This window comes from Herpailurus yagouaroundi, unplaced genomic scaffold, assembly GCF_014898765.1.
Source record: "Herpailurus yagouaroundi ecotype Mexico unplaced genomic scaffold, PumYag 164, whole genome shotgun sequence".
NCBI lineage: Eukaryota > Metazoa > Chordata > Mammalia > Carnivora > Felidae > Herpailurus > Herpailurus yagouaroundi.
Window position 1 is genome coordinate 35,267,281 of NW_024412405.1, and position 21,054 is coordinate 35,288,334.

Here is a 21,054-nt window from a genome sequence, read left to right on the forward strand (position 1 = left end):
AGTAACATTTGCCTGAATAATGACATTTTCCTTTTAAGAAAGGGTAGAAGCTATATAAACAACTTTCTCTTTACATTAAGTGATAATAAGGTTTTCGTCTAAATTGAGTGACAATGAAGTTTGAGTCTTTCCAGGTAGAGAATTGGATGTGATGCTCTGTTTGACTATCAGCAGAGACAATAATTTTCTACTAATTTGTATGTGAGCCATCAGAGTACTATCTTCTTGCGATCAGAAGGTTTTTTTTTCTTATAAAGTTAGAATTTCCAAGACTGAATGGGCTCAAAATATGAGGTCCCTCTGTGATGCTGGTTGTCTAGCACGATATGCACATGAGGGCAATGTCTCTGAATGAGGTTTGTTTTACGTGGTCTTTGACTTTTAAGGAGGACTGACAGGACTGTCATTTGCTATTACACTTATAAATGCAACCTGAGGAGACCGAACAATGGGGCACCCAAAAAATAAATACAAGTTTTAGAAGTGCTATCTGAGCATCTCACTAAGATCAAAGAGTTGAGTGGTAGTTTTGCTGGGCTTGTGTTTTATGAGATCAGAGTGTTTCTGCCTTATTGATCATTCATCTGGACCTGCTAATGAGCCAATATAGGTCAGATGTCTCTAAGACCAGAAAGAAAAAAAAAAAAAGCAGTTCCTGATTACGTGGCACCAAGCCATTGATCCCATCCATTCTATCTGCTCAGTTGCCTGGCTGCCGCGAACTTTCCAGTTGTGCATATTATTTTGCTAATTGGTCCTTTAATTAGTTTTATCTGCATGGGTAATTATTCTCTTAGATGATGGTGATGGTGGCACCTGTTCTTTGACCACTGCTTCTGTCGACAGTAAAATCTGCTGTGTAGATGTTTTTAGTCAGGCATTATAGAAGTCTCCTAATTCTATGCCATGGCTTCTTTTGATAATTTCTCCTAATTCTATGTCATGGTCTAAAAAGCTTTCTATCGGGGCACGTGGGTGGCTCAGTTGCCTAAGTGTTCGACTTGTGATTTCAATTCAGGTCATGATCCCAGTTCACGGGTTCAAGCGCTGCGTCAGTCTCTGCATTGAGAGTGCAGAGCCTGCTTGGGATACTCTGTCTCCCTCTCCCTCTCTGCCCTTTCTGTCTCTTTCTCTCTTCCTCTCAAAAATAAATACATTTTAAAATGAATAAAATAAGAAATAGAAAGCTTTCTGTCATATCAGAAATGGCTAATTTGAAAATCTCTTTTCTACAAATGTGCATTACAGAGTTCAGCTGACTACATTTGAATAACTCACTTGGATGGCCTTCATAAGAAAGTTCACTGGGGCCCATTGTTTGGGATATTATTGACTTAACATTCATTAAGAGACTCATAAAAACTTACTTCCTGCATGTTCGGGGCATAGTGTTTAAGCTGTAAATATGGCAATATGGGTGTAAATATTGGCTTAAAACTTGTCTTTGAGTCATTTATTTCCTTTATCTTATTGTCTTTACATCACTATTCTCCCTTGTTTAGCCTGGCCCTTCCCCAGTCTTCAAATGTGTTCTCTGAATTCCGGGTGGCAGTCTTGTTGGGATTCTTCCCGAAAGAGTCAGGGGGCACCAAACTGGGATCATTTTTGTTCTCACTCTGTTCCAGACACTCCATAGCGGCTGAACACGAAGACGGCACTCCACTGGGATGACCTTTGATTCTTGGCAGAGGATCGCGATTTCACTGAGGGAATTCACTCCGGTTGATGAGTCTCCAGTGTTTGTCGAGATCTCTGTGGAAACAAACATTCAGAGGGTCTTTGTGGAAGAGTCCAGAAATAATTGAGTAAGCCAGGAGACCCTTATTCCACCCCCTGCAAAAAAACATCAGGTTACACTTTCTTTTAAGGGCTCCTTAATTGATGGCCTTGTACAACTAATTACCATTTCCCAGCACTTTCCCTTTTGCCGAGAAAAATACAAAAGGAAAGTCAACCGAATCAAGACATAAATTCATTTTTACAGCTGAATAAGCTTTGTCTTTGGTTGTTTTAAAAATGAAATAAATGGGAAAATATTTGTTAGAGAATAATAAACACGCCCAGGTATTTGCTGCTCTTCTCGGGCCAGGCTGGGATTGAAGTGGCTCGGTAAGACCACCTGTGTTTCTTGGTGCAAACCCAGCAGAGCTTCAGAATTTGTATAGTTGGTCTCAGTCCAGCGACCTGGCTACATTCTTGGATCTCTTACTCAACATGAGGCATCAAGATCACTGGAAACTTTAACAAAAACATCAACAACTGGAAGAGCCAGTTAGCCTATGGTCTGACCCCCAGCCTGCACACCCGTACATCAATCTACTTCTAATCTTCTGGGAAATTAGTTCAGTGTTCAAGGCAGGAGAAGGGGCAACCTGAGGGTCCAGATGCTCAGTCTCCCTTAGGAGATGAAGAATCTACAATCACCCCAAAGCGTACATTTAGAGGGTTGCGTTTCAGTCTGCTTTCCACTTGGCCAAATAGATGCCTTCATAATAACTCTAAAAGCATCGAAGAAAAAGCAGCACACTCTGTAGGATTCCACAATGGAATCCAATAAAAGAAACATAACTCAAAATCGTTTCAGAAGCAATTAATAAGTTGCTACTCAGAAGCGGCTCCTCAAGGAAATTTGCTCTTCAGCCCAATAATCTAAAACACATCCTGAAAACAGTAGCTGAGGAGGAAGGAAGACGAGAACGAATCTTATTTTCTACTTGTCATTTTGGTACACTTCACAATATTTGGATACTTTCTGAATCAGCTATTGTAGATGTTTTTATCCAAGTTCCCAAAGGTCTACTTAGTTTAACTACCTTTACCTAAAGATGGCAAAATGGCCACGTGACCTTTAACAGTAGCACTGTTGAGCCAGCCAGCTTTGGTCTTAGCACCATCTTCCAGAACCCAGTTATGTGACTGTGGGCAGGTAAATTGAACCCTTTTAGCTCAAAGTTTTCACATAAAAATGAAAAGATAGGATAAGATTCTGGTTTCCCACAGTGTGTCTCATGAAGAAACATGAGATTTACATGGAGGAAGATTTTTACTTTTATTTAGAAATACTGTATTTTGGGGCGCCTGGGTGGCTCAGTCGGTTAAGCGTCCGACTTCGGCTCAGGTCATTATCTCACGGTTCGTGGGTTCGAGCCCCACGTTGGGCTCTGTGCTGACAGCTCGGAGCCCAGAGCCCGCTTCGGATTCTGTGTCTCCCTCTCTCCTGCTCCTCCCCCACTCACGCTCTGTGTCTCTCTCTCAAGAATAAACACTAAACAAAAAATTTTTTAAAAAGAAATATTATATTTTAAAAATCAAATGGAGTTTTACAACAAGATTTCTCATATCTTTTAATATACCAATTACTATCATAAGTGGAGGGGCTGTGCCATGTAATAATATGTAAGCTTATTTGACCATGGGACTCTTGTTCATAGACTATCATGGGACTAGTGTAATCTAAGGTTGCTTCCAGCTCTAAAATTCCATTTTTCCATCTGAAGTAGCTAATTGCAAATTGGCATGTATGCAAAGGTCATCGTCACAGAAATTATTAATCATCACTGAATGATGTACTTCACAGGTGGATGTGTGGGAACACAGAACAGAGCAGACATATTTAAAATCCTACCTCAGCAGGAGGGTTTTCCTGTTCTCCACCTATTCTCCTCACCCTTGGGGGGGTGCTGATCTTCTGTGCATACATGCCATGGTCAGAAAGAGAAGGTCCCAGATTCATCATAGTGTGAACTGGTATTACTCATTACTGCTATTAGTCATTGTACCCTGTTATTCCCCTGGCCTTTCCTATGTGCAATATAAAGTCTAAGTAATCGACAAGGTCTGTTTCTCTATTTAGCCTTGTATCCACCGCACATACTTCATGTCTTTTCCAGAAAAATAAGAGGAATTGTATTTTAAAATATTTTAAAGCAGTAACCTCAGTTATAGCCTTATACTTTAACTGGAATACTTTTCTCAATTTAATATTCATGTATGACTGACCTGTGCTCAATATGGAATTTCATAAGTTCCTTTCTCATTATTGTCATTAAAACTTAGCATCAAAGGTTAGGAAAGGAAAAATTATAGTAAATGTGAAGTGACTGAATTGTCTTTGTAGCTTCTTTCTAGTTTTTAAAAATATTTATTGATTGATTGATTGATTTTGAGAGAGAGAGAGAGAGAGCATGTGAGAGGGCGCACGAGAGAGCACATGAGCCAGGGAGGAGCAGAGAGGAAGAGAGAATCCCAAGGGGGCTCCATCTCACAAACCTTGAGATCATGACCTGAGCCGAGATTAAGACTCAGAGGCTTAACCAACTGAGTGATCCAGGCGCCCCTGTCTTTGCAGTGTCTTTCTAGTGCATTTTCGAATCTCAGTTGTCTCTTTTTCCCAAATTTTAAAAGGTATAAAGATGATCTGTGGTTACTTTATGTATATGATAAAGGATATAAAGTTAATTAAAATTTTAAGTGAATTAATATTTTAATTATAAATTTAAACATAGAATTGTGAAGAAAAATAAATTATAATACTTTTCCTTGTCAACATTCATCTCTTTCAGTTCACTGTAATGATTAAATCCATATGCGGTCATGCCAAAACTTGCTTAACACTTGGTATCTGTAAAAATACTCTTCCTAAATCTCCTATTGCATAGAGTATAATTGACTGACGGTTTCAGCTGCTGCTCTCTGAATCACCACTGAATCTGAGCAAAGGTCACATTTCCCATGAGCATTCCTGAGAGACACAGGACTTCTTTGATAGGCAATTTGGCTTAAGAACCCTCAACCTCGCCAAAACTGTTCAACTGCACTGTCTAAAGCTCTTTCGCTCAAACTTCCTTCCTTCCCCCTCTCTCTCACAAGGGTGAGACCTGCATTGCGGTGTGATGGTTCTCCCTCTGCATTTTCCCCTCACTGCCATTTACCCTAATAAAATAAACCCTAATTTTATCTTGGCTTCTGTTTTTGGAGGGCCTGAGCTAACATGGACCAATTCCTTATTTGGGGGCAGTTGGGTTATTTCAAGCCTTTGTGTTTATTTATTTTTAATAAATAGCATTGTAGCAAAACTTGTGTTAAGATTTGACCTATGGCTATTATAAACTAATTCCTTAGTATATGATCTTAGAAGTGTAACTGCTGGCAGCACAGAAAGTATATTTTATCACACTTTTGGTACAAATTGAAAAATGCCTCTAGAAGTTGCTCCGGTTTACATAACCAAAGGAAATTCCTTTTCTCTTTCGGGTTGTTTGTACTTTTTCTTAGTGACTCATAAGAGAATTTTACATATTAAGGGGAGTAAACTTTGTGAAATAATTTTAAATGGTAGCAATCATTGACATAAATAATCAATCCAAAGTCAAATAACTGTACTAACGTACAGTTCCACCTGCTGTAATAAAACGTAAACCTCCCCCACACTCATAGGTACACATACAAACACAATATCTAAAATCTCTAAAAAAAATACTGTACATAAAATTATTAAACTGAACAAAGAAAAATAGAAAAATTTGTCTTCTGGAAGAATTCCTATGGTGCCAATAACATTCAGGAGCAGCTCAGTCTCACATGGCCGGTAAATCATCTTGGGGAGCAGCTAACAGAATCTGGCCAGAGATAGCAGAGGAATTTTGTGTGGGCATGTGCATTAGTTTACTTTCCAAAATAATCCCATCTGGATGCATGAGAAATGTTCTATCTGTTTCAGCTCATTAGGAGACAAGAGTCAAGCAAACACACTCATTGATTTAACATGCTGGAGCTGTGAGAAATGAGTCATTTGCTGCAATTTACTTCACCAACTTTGGAGATAGAAGATGACCCACACACATATTCTGAGTTGCCTGTTAGTTTATAGCTTAGAAAACCATCACGTTTTATAAAGTGTCTCTAAATCGGGCACCCAAAACAATTAGAAACTTGGGGAGTGGGACAGAATGAGTGGTTGCAAGCTTAACTCTAACATATTTTAATTGATTCTTGAACCATTGGGCTCAGAGAGACAGCATCACTAATTTAAAGTAAAATAACCCTAGATAAAGATATCTTATGGGGCGCCTGGGTGGCTCAGTCGGTTAAGCGGCCAACTTCGGCTCAGGTCATGATCTCACGTTCCGTGAGTTCGAGCCCCGCGTCGGGCTCTGTGCTGACAGCTCAGAGCCTGGAGCCTGTTTCAGATTCTGTGTCTCCCTCTCTCTGACCCTCCCCCGTTCATGCTCTGTCTCTCTCTGTCTCAAAAATAAATAAATGTTAAAAAAAATTTTAAAAAAGGTATCTTATAAAACCTTTAGTTTTCTACACTCTGAGTCTCAACTCAAAAATGGGCTTCAAAAATGTACTTTAGTAGTTTAGAAGTTATACCATTTCCCCATGTAAACGTTTCTTTCCCTGTTCATTTCTACAGGCAACTACTCACCAACTATTATATTCCCGAGTGAATAACAAAAATCTAAGTTTGTAATAAACTCTATAGGAACTGTGAAGAATTGCAAAGAAGGCATGACTCTCCACCCTTAGGGCCTTCCTGGTTGGTAGAAAACAGAAATGAAAATGTCTAAAAACCATTTAGGTCCACTTAAAAGCTCCAAAGTATCAACTTACTGTAAAGGGGCACTAATAGAGAGAGGGAGCTTAACATTTGCATTACTGACTTGAGCAAAACAAAGGAAATGAAACCATGAGCCTATTAGAAGGACCAAAGAAAGATGCAGCCCTTTAGAGTATTACATATTCATTTTCCTGGAAAATGCCTGCTATTTTAACTTTCAATGTATCTCTTGAAGCAATAATCTATGATTGATTATTAGTGTGTTAATATCTTTACAACAAATCTTTTGCATTTTGACTCTGACTTCTAGACTATTAACAATAGGGAGGTATGTGGTTGTGTGTGTGTGTGTGTGTGTGTGTGTTGTTATTTTAATTGTGTGGTGTATACTGCTGTTAGAATTCTTTTCAGTGTTGGTATAATGACACTAATAACTTTATTTTCAATCAATTGTATGAAATAAATCTGTAAGTAAAACCACCCAAAGTACTGTGAAGAATGTAAAAGTTTATATTTCTATCAAATGAATTAAACCACTTATACTGAGTTGTTTTTTTTTTTTTTTTAGGACCAAGTGGTTTAAAATAATATTTTCTCTGTCTAGATTATGATGGTGGAAAAGTATCTGTTTTTATCAAGACCAAAGAAGTTGGTAAACTGAGGACAAACGCAGGGTCCCAGCTGTTTGCCGACTTAAATTGCCCAAGTTTGGATTGAATGAATTATTGTTCATTTTTTGTCCTATGCCGTTAAATCAGTAGTTTCAGGGTGCAAAGTTAAAGACTGTCATATCTATTTCAAAAATGAATGCATTTTAGAGGAAAAAAGAGTTCCTGCATGTTGCAGCAGAATAATGGCCACTCAAAGATGTCCATGTGCTGATCCCCCAAACCTGTGATTATTTTACATCACGTGATAAGAAGGAATCAAACTTGTAGATGAAGTTAAATTTGCTAATCAGCTGAACTTAAAAGAATATCATCCTGGGGGCGCCTGTGTGGCTCAGTCGGTTAAGCGGCCGACTTCGGCTCAGGTCACGATCTCACACTCCGTGAGTTCGAGCCCCGCGTCGGGCTCTGTGCTGACAGCTCAGAGCCTGGAGCCTGTTTCAGATTCTGTGTCTCCCTCTCTCTGACCCTCCCCCATTCATGCTCTGTCTCTCTCTGTCTCAAAAATAAATAAACGTTAAAAAAATTAAAAAAAAAAAAAAAAAAAAAGAGTATCATCCTGGATTACCTGGATGGGCCTAGTGTAATCGCACTAGGGGAAAATGGGAAAAAGGGAAACAAAAGAGTTTCCAGGGAGATGACATCATGAGAAAGACTCCACTGGTCTTTGCTGGCTTTGAAAATGGAAGGAGCCATAAGCCGAAGAGTGAAAGTAGCTTCTGGAAGCTAAGAAAGGCAAAAAATGGATCCTCCCATAGGACTTTCAGAAAGGAGCACAGTCATGTCCATACCTTGATTTTAGCCCAGTGAAAGCCACTTCAAACATCTGACTTTCAGAACTGTAAGATAGTAAATTTGTGTTACTTTAAGCCACTTAAGTTTGTGATAACTTGTTACAGCAGCAATAGGAAGATGAAATACTGTGTCGTGAATCCGTCATATGGGATTTTCAAAAGTAAAGGAGTGTGTGTGTGTGTGTTTTCAGTGTTATTAAATCTCAGTTTTTAATCATGATAATAGACTAAACTCTAAATTCCAATAAGGTTCTCATGGATGGTTCTCATTATGAGAGTATAACCTAGTGATAATATAAAATTGCTTGGAAAATCTTGAATCATAAGAAGTAACTCACTTCTATTAACTTTGAGGAGAGTTACATGACTAGAGACTCATCTCTGGGGAAAATAACATCTGATTCCTCTAGATTGAGTGTTTTAGGCAGGAAACGAACGGAGGATGTCCTCCTTGCAAAGAACAAGGCCTAGTGTCCAAGAAGGAATGGATTCGGTGCAAAAGTGATAGAAGGGAGTCCTCAGGGTTATAGTGAAAAGAGATCCCAAGATGACAGTAGAGCACCAGCCTGTACTAGCGAGATTGGTCATCTCCAGGAGAGACATCTTCCAAAAGTGAAACTGATAGAATAACTAGTGCACTAACGCACGAGTTTGGGCTTGAATTAATGACAATTACTAATTCCATGAAAAAACAAAGAGTAGTGCAGAAAAGGAGCAGCAATGACCTTATGCTATAGAATTAAGCTGCCAGTAATTCTTTCACAATCACAATAACGCAATCCTGAAGATTGAAGTAGCCAACATTACAATGTAACTACATTAGGAAAATGGGGCACAGGAAGGTTGTTTGTGTGGAGGTAGATGGGGTGTGAAACAGACCCAGATCCTTATTTTCCAAAGTGAGAAGTCAATAAATAAAGCCTAAGTCAATAAGAAATGTCGATAAGTTCAAAATCCAGAAGTAACCATTTGGAGGTAAATACCAAAAGAACCAGTTATAGATAGGAGTTGAGAAGTGGTTTCCACTGGAGAAAAGGAGAAGGGTAGAAGGCCATTGGGTTGCCATACATCTCAACAAGCCTCATACAGCTACACCATACTTTAGACTATATCATTGTGTTCAATAAACAACCTAATATAATCAAAACTTTACATTAAAAAAAAAGACCAATGAACAGTGTTTTAATAAGCACCCACACCTCCCACCTCTGCTTAGCCCACAGCCTTGATCTCTCCAAGGGTTTTTGTTGTTGTTGATGATGATAGTAGTGATAATGATGTAAATTAGCCCTTGGGCCTATTTCTCAAGCTTCCCCAGTGAATTCACCATGGGATGATGAGGTCTGAAGTTTTGCATTTTGTAAGGAGGAACATGAAACACACCTTATCCTCTTACCCTCTCTGAGACTGACATCCACTGAAACATATACTCAAAAGTCAGGAATCCAAATACCTTTTTGTTGTAAGCCTGGACTAGAAAATAAGATTGGGTTTTTAGTTGGAAAGAGACTTCCCTCAAATTTCCCAGAAATCTAGACCTGGAAACCTTTGTGGGAAGAACTGTGAAGAGGCATGTCTGAGACTGCAGAATGAGTGCCCCCATCAGGACCCAGGGTCAGGTAGGCCTCTGACCTGTCTTTTGGTAGTAAGTGTTAAGCCCTGAGACAGGTGTGCCTTGATGGGAGAGACAGACGTAGGACAGGTAGGTGTCCACCTTCTAGAGAGACTAGACAGAAACGGGGGGGGGGAGCCTAGCACCCCTGAGCTACACATGCAATCTCTCCTTGCCCTAACCTCAGGATGTTGCTCTCAAGACTTTGAGAGGGAAAGGGTGAAAGAAAAAGTAGAAGTCTTCTCTCCAGTAGTTTAAAGAAGTTGTAAGTTTTTCCTTTATAAGGTTTGACTAAAAGGAAGAAGAGGGATTAGTCTCTTCTATATGGAGAACTGGAAGATGTCATGTAGCTGCCAGCAGTCAGTCAACAGATATTTATTGCCTTAATGCCCTATACCAGGCATTGGACTCCAAACTTACTGCAGTTCCTTTGCAAACCCTGACTCAGTTAAACTTGCAAGATTCCTAGCACCCTAACTACTTGAATTTTATTCCACTCTCTACCTATCTCTGTTTCTCATCTTCGTTCTGGGGATGTTTCTCTGTTCCTCTCCCATTTTCAAGTCTGGGGGCACTATCTGTTTGACATACTTCTAAAACAACCCAAAGCTAAAACACAGCCAAGCACTAAAAATATAAGCTAGCAACAAGGAAACACGCAGGTACGTTTTATGTTATGTTGCAGCTTCATAATATTTTATCTATTTTGCAGGCAGCAATAAACAGGTAAAATTTTCTCTACTATTCCAGAAATACCATTCATGTCTTTTTGAACCTTTACAGTAGAAGAAATCTCCTTCTTACGAAGTCATTTCCTTCCTATAAATCAGGAACAAAATTATTTCATAAAATAAAGTTTTTATTTCCCTATCATTACAATAGCCCATAAATCTGGAAGAAAGGACAAGGAAACACTGTCTGCATCAAAGTGAGCTCTCCGAGGAGGCAGGGGTGGCCTTCCCTGTAGCCTAGTCAGCCAGCACAAATATACCAACTCTGGAAAATAGACAGGAGCCCTGGGAGTCTCCTGATGAGACTCAGAGTCTAGTTAGGCATGAAATGAGATTCCAGAAGTAAAATATATAGAAAGCAAGAAGCAGCAGCAGAAATGAAAAAAAGCTAAAAGACACTTTGCTCTGAATTCTTCCCTAAGGCACAGTAGTGCAAAACTAAAGTAGGCCAGTGCATTTGCCACAGAGTAAGGGAAATAGCCCCAAATGCCTACACCTCTTGAGTGTCCATCATATGGACACTAGACAGACATTGTCTTGAATCTTCACAAGAAACCTGCTAGGGAGGCATTTCAATCCACTTTCACAAATGAAGGACAAGATTCAAGTTGGTCAAACAACTTGTCCAAGGCCACCTGGATGTTATGCACCATAGCCAGAATCTAAACATTGACCCGTCATATTCCAAAGCCATCCCTCCCTCTGCCATTCCAAACCTTCTGTCAGCATCCCAAAATGTTTGTCAAACTAATGAATACACGCAAGAAATCAGCTCAGGAAAAAAGGATTCAAGAATATGGAATTGCACCAATTAGAAGGAAGAAATAAATATATATATAAGACTTGAGTAAGAACTTTTGCCTTTTTTTTTTTTTTTAAGAATGTACATCTGGACTTGAGATTTAGTTGATGGATGCGAAAGAAAGAAGCCAATGAGTAAAGAAAAGCCACTATACAGCAACAACTATTCTTTTAAAAAATAATGTCCCTAGGGCAATAATGGAAACCATTGTAGGGACATTGAAAACCAGCTGAAAATAATATTAATGGGAATTCTGAAAAAAGGGAGAACAATTCTGGCAACAAAAACATAGATTAATTGCTATGTCGATTCTATTTATTTCAACAATGTTGCACTATGGAATTCATGTAACTCCTAATTAACTCAAGCCTGTATAATGTAAGATTCTTATATTTATTGAACTTCATAAGGGAAGCAATAGAATATGTATTTCAGTATCTTAAGTGACATTAACAAATGATAATGATACTTATCTCTTGGGATATTAGATACTAATAACATTGTTTATTCATGTAAGTGCCAAATGCTTTTTACATCTTACAGTTCTACTTAAATTAATACTATCCATTAATTCTATCCTCTGACACTAAGTTCTACAGGTTAATTATATATCTTAGGTTGTTCCCTTGTTAGCAGTTTTACTTGTCTTTAATTGGGTCTTCTTCTGTTTGAAAGAGGCCTGATCACATTCATTAGATTCATAGCCTTCTTTAATTAGTTTAGCTGACTATTAAATCTACTGTATTATCAATTTCATGATCTCCCCTGTGCCTAATACCACCTTTGATGCTGCATCCCTTACGTAGAATTAAGATAGACTTTCACCAATAATGTGGTACAGGAAAAACGTGGAATCTCCATTCCCTTCCCAATACTCTGCCTTTCCTATTGTGTCCTCTCTTCCTCTTCTATCAGCCCTAACACCAGATCACCACAGTCCTCATCACCTCCAACAGCATCACCACTACTACCACCACCATGTCTTCCATAAATATATTTTCTGGCCTACTGATCTACACTTGTGATTTGTGAGGTTTGCGCATCACTCCAAGTACATACTGACAAGATAAAGCAATCTTGTTAAACGTGGTTCCTGTCTTCCAGAAAGAGTTTAATCCTCTCTGGCCTCTTCCTCACTTGCTTTCTTCAAATTTTTTTCATTCAAACTGGTCAACTTACCATTTCCCTTCTGTAACCTGACCCCATCTCTTATAAATCTGTATAGAATTTTCTACTTAAGATATAGTACAAATGCCACATTATTCATGAAACCTTCTCTGTTCTCTGTAAGTTCTTTCTCTTCTGTACCTCCTTATCTGCACATCCTTCATGTTATCAGTGTGCCTTTTATTCTACGATTTTATGTCTTTCACATAGTAGAGCCTAATAAATGTTTGTTGATGGAAGGGATGAATGAGGGAATTTATAGCGTTGACCTCAGTTTAGCTTGCAAGAGTCACATGCCTTTCTCCTCCATTGGAAAGGGAGCAGAAGTGACACTATACATATTCATATCCTCCTGGCACCTTTTAGAGTAAATCTCATAAGATAGACACTGCATGTCTACTTATTCAAAATATAGATAGTATTCAAATGGAGAAAGTGAATGAGAGCTGTGAAAATGGAAAAGTGTGAGAATATTTTTATAGCAGTAATGTGAAATCATACGCAAATGCCTTCTAAAACATAACTGACCAATTGCTCTGATGTCCCCACCCCAACTTGGTATTCTGAGCTCAAGTGAGTAAAAATGAAGTGTCCCCATAGATATGAAAGGGAGATTAATGAGCGTTGGTTCTGAAAATATGAAGTGGTCATATCTCTTTACTCCCCATTCAGTAACACTATAAACTGGGATGAGAGATGTGTCAAGAGAACAGCTTTCTACACCCTTGTTTTCTCCTGTTCTCTCTGCCTTCCCAGGATCTAGAGACCTGCAAGGGGTAACGAGTAGTTGTCTGCTCTGATAGGCACACACTGGTCAGTTCTTAATGGTCCCAGTGCCTTTAAATGACCTCTACAAGTACAGAGTGGGAAGAAGTAAGTGCACAGTGTCGTGGAAAAAACTTCATCTGAAGAATCAAACTGATCTCACTTTGAATCCTGGATGTAGCACTAAAAGTCATTCCACTTCTTGGAGTTTCAACATCCCCATCTGGAAAAAAAAAATGGGGCTAACACCTTCTACTCCATAAGATCATTAGAAGAATTTGGGGACAGGTGATAGATGGATAGACATATAGGCATTCTCTAGAACAACACCTAGAACAACAACCCAGAAAAAAAGACACAGTGTTTTCAACTTTGTCAAAAACCTTGACTTAACTGGAATGGATCCCATATTTAGAACCTAAATTAGCTTGAGATCTTAGACTAGACAAATACTGAGGCTAGTATAGATATATCAAAGGTCTGAGGTTGCCCAGACATTGTGTTAACATTAAGTACATCAGAGATCAGGGCAGTAAATATTTATAGCAAACATGAGCGATGGAAGGCTCAATTGTGTCTTAGAAGTGATGAGTGACTCATGTGTGCTGCATGTTCAGACAAAGTGGAGTTGAGGAAGAAGTTGCTTTTTTCCCAGTCACTAAACAAAACTTTGGGAAAGAAGTGAAAATAGGGGAAAGAAGGGCCTGGTTCAGCTAAGAACAGGTGGTATTTCCAGGAATAAAGAGTAAAAGAGAATAAGGAATTAAGTCATCTAAAGAGAATTCACAGGGACTATAAAATAGAAGAATAGGAAATACCTGGCTTTCTTTTCCTGGTTGTGTGCTTGTACAGCCTTTCTGAGACTCATTCTATCATTAACCATTCATTCACTTATTCATGTATTCATCTATTCAGTAGCTAACAGGTATTTGGTAGTAACTATATGCTATGCAGTAAGTGTTGAGAACATAAGAGAGAACACTGTGCAACCTTACTATGTGGTGAGGTAAACAATCTGTGGCATGTTTAAGTATAAAAGGGGGGAATATGTGCTATAAAGAAATCCTCAGTCTGCAACTCTATTGAATTAGGGATTTGAGTAAATATGTATTTCTTCCATCTTCAAAACTATGGTTGTGAGTGCTAAAACTCACTTTGCCAGTTTGCACTTTGCAGTTTGGCAAGGGTCATCAAACACAGAACGTCGCCCATTTCCAATATACAGCATGTCTGACATCCCTGATGGGCTGGCTATTACCTTTGCATGCACTTGCATGTACACTTGTCCCCACAAGTCTGCAGACCTAATCATACACACACACACACACACACACACACACACACACCTAGGAGTGGCACGAAGTACTCAGGGAAATGTGGACATTAGAAAAATACCTTACGAAATTATCTTGGGGGGCGCCTGGGTGGCGCAGTCGGTTAAGCATCCGACTTCAGCCAGGTCACGATCTCGCGGTCCGTGAGTTCGAGCCCTGCGTCAGGCTCTGGGCTGATGGCTCAGAGCCTGGAGCCTGTTTCCAATTCTGTGTCTCCCTCTCTCTCTGCCCCTCGCCCGTTCATGCTCTGTCTCTCTCTGTCCCAAAAATAAATAAACGTTGAAAAAAAAATTAAAAAAAAAAAAGAAATTATCTTGGGATTGCTATCACACATTAAAGTCAATATGCAAATAATTGCATCAAGTATTTTCACTTTTTAATGAGATAACAATACTAAGATATAATCCTTTAGGGACCTTTTTTTTTTTTTTAATCTTTTTCTGTCCAGTGGTTGATTCTCCTTTAAGTCTATGAACTAAAGGAACTTTTGTATGTTTTAAGTATGAAAACAATGAGCTATTATTTTTTTCTAAAAAAAAAACTCAAGTAACTCAAAACTGTTCAAATGTTAAAACTACAAGCATCTCTTCCTTCTCGTGTTTTGAGTCACACATCTCAGATGTATTAGTCACATTCCTTAAGGCTGAACCTTATTTTATTAAATTCTGAAAACTTCTCCTTATATAAAGATATCTGCAGTTCTGCAAGAGCATTAGAACAAGATCAGTCTGTTCTCAACGTGACAAATTATACGGTTTCTATGTGAACATTGCCCTTCTTCATTCAGAGTCAGATAGCATGAGAGATGAAATGACTCACAGTTTCCCGACACTGGTGGAACTAGTTTACTTCTACAGCCCCTTAAATACCATCAGAGATGAACTTGATTCTTCCCAAGTGCAAGCAACTTTTAGAAGATCACATTCTAGATAAGTGATATATCATTAATAACATATGACTGCAGTGTGAGTTTAGCAATAGAATTATATCCGTCAGAATAAGAAAGGGAGCTGAGGAAGCCATTTTGCTAATCCTCATGTTGTCCCAGACAAGTCAACATTTAAACTTTCTTACACAAATGTTTACACATCAAATCAGCCTGGTAATGTTAATTTTGGTAAGGAATATCAACATCTTTTTATTACAAACAAACATGTAGAGACCTATTTCAAATCAGAAAGCAAGTCATAGATAGATACATCAATAGTATGCCAATGCTCAGACCTCCTGGGAAGCTCAGGAGGCTGCATTTCTGTACTTGGTTGGAATAATGCCGGTTTCCTCAGCAGCCTCAAACTCTAAAACTGTTCTATATGTTCTTCTTTTTTAAAAAGATCCTGGGTGCCAGAGCCATAATCCAACATATCTCAATATTTGCAGAGATAGGTAAAATCTAGAATGAACACACAAAGTGGTAGACAGAAAATAGACTTTAAAGTCCCACAGAATTACATTAGGGCCCTGCCATGTAAATTACTTAATTTTTCTCCACCCCAATTTCTTCATCTGTTAAAAAAAAAAAAAAAGGATAATGAGATCTATTTCGTGGGGATTTGTGAAGATTAGACAAGATAATATATTTAAAGTGTTACTCCACAGACATTAGTTACCATCTTTTTCCCTTCTTAAAAACTAATGAAGTTATTCTCCACAAAGAAGATTGAATAAGGATATGTTTAGTAATAAAAAAAAAAATCAAAAGAAAAAGTCATTTTGCAATGAAAATAGTCACCAAAGTACCAATGGAAACTCTAAATCAAAGACCTATTAGTATAGTTAGTGGTTACCAAGCTAAGGTTAGAATCGCCCTATAGCAAACACCCCCAACACTGCCTCTACCAGGCATACCCCACATTACAGATTCTGTTACAAGTTCCCCACCCTTGGTAATTGATGCTAAAGATGATGGGTTGTGGGGACAGGATGAGCTTTCTCCCCCAACCCATCTCCAGCCCATGCCATCCTCCCCAGCCTCCTAGGCTTGGGCAGAATGGAGGTAGAAGCCAGAGTAATAATAACAATAGCATCATCTCCTTCAAATCCTTTCTGAATAGAGGCAGTGTATAAATGTAGAAATAAACAAATTGCAAGCTGGGAGGCAACCACAGTGTATTATAAAAAGTGGAAAGAGTGTGGGCTTTGGAGTCAGCTAGATGTGCTTTCTCCTACTTCCTAGCTGTGTGCTCTTCGGTGAGTTTCCAAAGCCCCCCGAGCTTCATTTTCTTCATTGTCACATTGGACAATAATAGCTGCTAAAAAAGGTTATTCTGAGAATAAAAGGATACAGTATATGTAAAACGACTAGACCAGATTCCCAGAACTTGGACCATCATATAAATATTAGCCTCCTTTGTATGTTCACAGATACACCGACCACAACATAGCATTTGCTCTACTGGAAGAAGAGGAGAGGGGTGATAGAAATGTAAAGGTTACAAACAGTGAAGTAATTAAGGTATTCATAATGGTAGTAATAAATTGAAAGGACAGGCAAGGAATTAACTCACCAGTTGAATACATAGTGATTCAGATTTAGAAAGTGAGGAAAATATGGTATTTTTCAATAATGCCATGAAAAAGGGGAAGTGAGAGTTAAGGAGTTAAGGAAAGGCAAATAACTTCGCCCTTTATCAGGCTGACTTGGGCTGTATAGTGAGCTCCATAGACAAAATACAGACAAGACTGGAAGATTCATGTATTCAGTTAGTCCTTAAATTACTAAGCAATTGCCAAGTTAAAAATTAAAAAGAACAATATTTATAGTGGTTTTTATTCTGATAATAAAAGTAAGGAAAAAATCTCATTTTTGAAAATTAAAGTACAGAAAAGTATAAACAAGGAAATAAAAAACATCGAATTAATTTAAAGATATGTTATTTGTTCATTTGCTTGGTTATTCAATAAATAAGCCAAGCAGCGTTCTAAGTAACAGAGATCCAACAGTGAGCAAAAAAAAAAATGTCATTAACTCTCAGAGGGCTTACATTCTATGAGGGAGAAAGCATGCATAAGGAAAGTATAAGTAAGTCATTTGGTGGTGAGTGTTATTTTGAAAGGTTATCTAAGAGAGCAGAGAGAGGAAATACTGGGGCTTTAAGGCTGGGGGTCTTTTTATGAAAGAAAGAAAGAAGAAAGAGAGAAAGAAAGAAAGAAAGAAAGAAAGAAAGAAAGAAGAAAGAAAGAAAAGAAAGAAAGAAAGAAAGAAAGAAAGAAAGAAAGAAAGCCACGTGCACTGTCTCATTTGGATGTGTCTGGAGTCTTGGAAGCTCGACTACCCTACGTTCTCCCACAAACGGACCCTGAGAGCTTGTTTGAAGGTTCTGGCAGGGGATCTAAGGGGTCCTTTAACATGAGTGGTCACATGGAGAGGTGACATGCAGGCAAATCCCTAAAGATAGTGATGGCACCAGCGACATGAACCATTTCTGGTAGAGGGAAAGAGTAGGTGGAAAAGCCCACTGGAAAAGAACACAAAGGGCTAGAGTGGCTGGAACCAATGGTTTGAGGAGAGTGGTAGAGAATGAATTCAGAGAGAGAGCAGAAATGCCAGTCAGAATGGCCTCTATAGGCCAATAAGAGAGCTGGCTTTATTTTGGAGGCTTTGAACAGAGGAGTGACATGATTGGACGTGTTTTAAAGGTTCACCCTGGATGTTGTGCTGAGAAAAGAGCACAGTGGGTTGAAGGGCTGGTGTGAGCACTCAGGTCCGGGGGCCGTCTGCAGTGACCTAGCCAGAGGGTGACAGAGGCCTCAGCCAGAGAAGCAGCTGGAGATGGACAGTGGTCAGATTTGAGACAGCTTGAAAGAAGAGGTAAACGGATTAGCTGCTGGATTGGGTGTGGGTATGAGAGAAAGAGAGAAGTTCAGGAAAGATTTGACCTGAACCACTAGAAAGATGTTATTTCCCTTTGTCGAGATGAAGAAGACTAAGGAGAGATTTAGGGACTGGAGGCTGGGAATAAAAAAATTAGGATGTAGACAGGTCAAGTTTGAGATGCCTATTGGCCATTCACGTGGAGATGTCTAAAGGTGTCACTAACACTCACATACAATACACATGTAATAACAAAGTGAGATCATACACTCTATTCAGTTGTATAATCTTGTAGTATTTTTCCTAACCTTAAGTGCCCTATAAGAACTCTATTTAAATTTCACAACATCCCATTGGTAGATTTTACCATTCATCTCTTTTCACACATTAGTCTCACAATTATCATTATTATATATATTGCTTTAATAAAAATCTCTGACAGCCTCATTGACTAATTCCTTAAGGGACACATCCAATTATAGGGTCAAATAGTATGAGAACTTTTAAAACCCTTGATACATATTCCCAAAAGGTTATAACAATTTATAATCTCGCACTTAGGTACGAGAGTACCTGCCTGTTTAACAGTGCTTTTGCCTAAGCAGAAAATTATCATTTTCAATAATCTTTTTCAATTGTTGAGTACAAATGATCAATGTTTAATTTGCCTTTATCTGGGTGTTTGTGAACTTGGATGTTTCTTCATAAGTTTAGATGCCTTTTGAATTTCTCCTTTTATAAATCATATATCCATATCCTTTAAACTGATCTCTTTTGGAGTTAACATTTAACATTGAAATACTGATGACTATAATACAGCAATAGATAACACAAGTTGTATTGCTAGGTAGGACATTAAGCAATTGACATGTATTAACCTTCACAAACTTATTATTAATACTTAGCTTAGAGATGAAAAAATTTCAGACTAAAAAAAATGAAATGGACTGCTTTTTTTCTAGCTCTTTTTAAAAAAGCTTACTTATAAGATACTCTTAAAAACTGAGAACAAACCGAGGGTTGATGGGGGGGTGGGAGGGAGGGGAAGGTAGGTGATGGGTATTGAGGAGGGCACCTTTTGGGATGAGCACTGGGTGTTGTATGGAAACCAATTTGGCAATAAACTTCATATATTGAAAAAAAATAAAAAAAATAAAATGGGAAAAAAAACAAATAAATAGATAAATAAATAAGCTTACTTATTTATTTTTGAGAGAGAGAAAGAGGCAGAGAGAGGCAGAGAGAGGGAAACAGAATCCCAAGCAGGCTCTGCACTGCCATCGCAGAGCCTGATACAGGACCTGATCTGATCAACTGTGAAATCATGACCTGAGCCAAAACCAAGAGTCAAATGCTTACCTGAGCCACCCAGGTGCCCCAAGATGGCCTGCTTTAAGGCACACAACTAAGTGCTTGAACTGGGACTTGAACCCACTCTGATTCCAGAGCTCACCAAAGTAACCATATTTGGTAATTTGAGAAGAGAACAAGTTCAGAGACTATACAAAAGTTTGAAATGTAAGATCTGCATTTGCTCAGGTAAGAACTGACAAGGACAAATACACCCAGTGCAGAGATTTTATTTTAGCAGTTCAATCACTCTACTTAACTGAATATCTGTTTAAAGGCAAAGGTTCACAGAAGATGCTGGGGAAATGCACAGGAGGGCTTGATGAGCTCATTTCTAGAACACTTAAGCTTATCACTTCAAATATGGCTGCTCTATTTTCAGATGGAAAATTCTGCTAGTCTTGAATTTACCTGAATTATAGGTAAACATTATCACTATATTTTAAAAAGAAATGTTGGAGCACCTGGGTTGCTCAGTCAGCTGAGCGTCCGACTTTGGCTCAGGTCATGATCTTGAGGTTCGTGGGTTCAAGCCCCTCGTTGGACTCTGTGCTGACAGCTCTGAGCCTGGAGACTACTTCTGATTCTGTGTCTCCCTCTCTATCCCTCCACAACTTGTGCTCTCTCTCTCTCTCTCTGTCTCAAAAATTAAAAAGATAGGAAAAGAAAAAGAAAAAAATAAAAAGAAATGTTGAAAAAAAAATATGGGGTGTCTGAAAAGAAACTTTTGGCAGATGATTTATTTTCCTTATAGTAGATGCCCTCAAGAAATAAACAATACCTAGAATTAGATCTTTTTCCCTAATGTCATAAAACATTTTTAGAAAGGAAAGTGAGGTCCCCTCATTTTCCACAACCAGCCCCTGCCCCCTTGGTTTTACCTTCCTTGGCACATTTTTATTTCCCCAAATTCATAGTGAGCTGTGATCTTGCCCAAGGCAGCTTCAGCTTCATTATGATAATGCTTGTATTTCAGGATCAAAGCTTCACTCTCAATAAGTAGGTGGTTGTGCCTATGGCAGAGAATCAGGGACAGCTCCTCAAGAAGGAAGAAGAGACGGAAGGATTAGGTGAGGATCTGTGCAGGTTATACAAGGTATTTGCCAAAGCCCTGTAAGATTCCATTTTCTCCATGTCATGCACAATGAGGGGCAGCCAAGATAAGTAGATCTTCAAGTCACTTCAAAATGAAGACGAACCAAAAAACTACAGTCTCTGCAAACTTCAACTGTTTATAAAATTAATGAACATCTTGTTAACAGATCCCTGTATTGGCCATCAAAACCTTTAGGTATCACAGATGTAGCCTTGAAAAGTTGAAAGTGACAAGGAGAAGGCACGGCTGAAATACAGCAAGAACCTCGTTACAGCCCTGAAGGAGCTGACTGGGGGTATCATTGAGAGATCCTGCTCTGTGCTTAGGAAAAAATGGATTTGAATGATGTCATATGCTTCACG

General features: G+C 38.7%; 1 long non-coding RNA gene across 1 annotated transcript; it reads right to left on the reverse strand.

Moving 5' to 3' along the window:
* Window positions 1-1,438: 1,438 nt before the first annotated feature.
* On the reverse strand, window positions 1,439-20,720 carry LOC121037854 (uncharacterized). Its single transcript, XR_005794025.1, has 2 exons — window positions 20,478-20,720; window positions 1,439-1,752 (listed from the first exon to the last, which is right to left on the reverse strand). It is a non-coding gene; the product is annotated as an uncharacterized LOC121037854 (long non-coding RNA).
* Between the last annotated feature and the right edge of the window lie 334 nt (window positions 20,721-21,054).